We start from the raw sequence: 2,000 nt of genomic DNA, 5'->3' as shown, positions 1-2,000 counted from the left end.
TTTTTGGCCACGGAACACTTTTTAGCCTATTACGGAACACTTATAATATTATTTTGTAGTCTTTTTTGGTTTTCAAATAAAAAATTGCGTTATTTATGCTCAAATATATTTTATTTTATAAAACAAAGCAAAAATACAAATTTAAAATAACTTGAACTAACAATTTCTAACTGGAAAGCGCGTATAAAGTAGTACAAAAATCAAGTGCAAGAGTCAAAATTAGAAACAGTGTTCTACTTAAAAAACCTGTTTTTATATATACACAAACACCAAACAAATTAGATTTTTACTAGGAAAATCTATTTTTATAAACAGAAATACAATTTTGGATTTAATGGGATTGGTGTTTCTGCGTTTTTCTATCCTGAATTATCTGAAGTGAAGAATACCAGTAGTTCACTACAAAGCTCAAAAAGCCTCACAAGCACTTTTCCTCTGGATAGCCACCTCACTTCCGTATGTAAAAGAAGCGTTTTGTGCTGATTACCCATTTCCTCGCACAAAATTTTAAATAACCTGGATTGAAGTGGTCGAGATTTGACAAAATTGATAATTTGTACTGCTTCATCGAGCACAATTTTCAGATATGCTGGTATTTTTTTAACTGCAAGTGCTTGTCTATGTAGAACACAATGGCTCTTAGTGCTTTCTGGTGCCATACTTATGATTCGTGTTACAGCTCCCTTCATCTTCCCGATCATTGCCTGAGCACCGTCAGTACATACATCAATACATTTTCCCCAACTAATTTCATGCTTTCTGATGAAATATTCAACTGCATCAACAATTTTTTCTCCAGTTGTGTTGCTTTGCAGAGATTCACATAAGAGCAGGTCCTCTTCAATAATATTATTAAATCTATATTGGACAAATACTAGTAGCACAGCAAGTCCTGAAACATCAGTGGACTCATCTAGCTGCAATGAATACTCATGGCAAATTTTCAGTCGGCAAACTAGCTCTTTTTCTATGCCATCCACAAGATCTTTAATACGGCGTGCAACAGTATTATTTAACAACTGTACAGCATCAATTTTTTTACCAGACTGCTCGCTCAACATACACGTTACAATATCTTTTGCGCAAGGCTTGATAAGTGTTTCTCCAATAGTATGAGCTTCTCTGGCAAGCGCTATACGGTAACTTACTCAATAAGATGCCTCTGTTGCACTTTTGTTGTCTGTTTTAGCAATTTTAATCATCAAAAGTTTACAATTTCCAAGTGAGTCACGCTGCCTCTTGAAAAAACTTATATCTTTGTCTTTGTATTCAGCATGCTTGGTTTCCAAATGCCTACGAAGTTTAGCAGGAGCCAGTGAACTGTTTGCTAGTATTTTGTTGCACACGATGCACTGCGCATCAGGAACATATTTATTTCCAACACATGTAAAACCAAAAGACAAATAACTTTCATCATACTTTCGTTTCGGTCTTTTAACACCTGCTTCTTCTTGTTTTTTGATATACTTTGGTGGAAATTCTTTCATCTTGGATAACTCACTAGTACTAACAGATTTTTCAGCAACAAAAGACTGCGATTGTTCATCCTCACTTTGAAATGTCACAATATTTTGCTCGTTTATTTCGGCCACAGTTGGAGTACCAGAAGAACTTGCTTTTCGTTTCAAAGTTCCTTCTTTTAGCCACAAATCCATGGTGGTTAGGTTTAGTAACAATATTTAGAAATACTGATTTTTGTCAGCTTTTGTTTGTCACAAATATTTATATTGTTTTGAGTGAAGCTAGTTTAGTTGTGCTTATCGCACACACGGTAAAGACCCACAGGTTTGAACATGTTGAGTGAATATGTTATATTCAACATGGCATAAAGAGAATGGTGTGTACATACCGCTGCAGTTCGCGCAGCCTCGAGCGGAAGGGGTACGACGTCACTAACTGAAATGTGCCCAAAAGGGGTAGACATCAACATGCTTGCGTGCTGCGTTCTCCTTATGCCATGATATTCAATATGAGATCTATCAATAACCAGAAAAAGAGTT

The 2,000-nt window shown here is 35.7% G+C and overlaps 1 pseudogene; it reads right to left on the bottom strand.

Moving 5' to 3' along the window:
- Window positions 1-359: 359 nt before the first annotated feature.
- Window positions 360-1,655, bottom strand: LOC135895513 (zinc finger BED domain-containing protein 5-like; annotated as a pseudogene).
- Between the last annotated feature and the right edge of the window lie 345 nt (window positions 1,656-2,000).

Source organism: Emys orbicularis, chromosome 1 (genome assembly GCF_028017835.1).
Source record: "Emys orbicularis isolate rEmyOrb1 chromosome 1, rEmyOrb1.hap1, whole genome shotgun sequence".
NCBI classification, from domain to species: Eukaryota; Metazoa; Chordata; order Testudines; family Emydidae; genus Emys; species Emys orbicularis.
The sequence above is the reverse complement of the archived record's forward strand: the minus strand, read 5'-3'. Positions and strand labels throughout refer to the sequence as shown.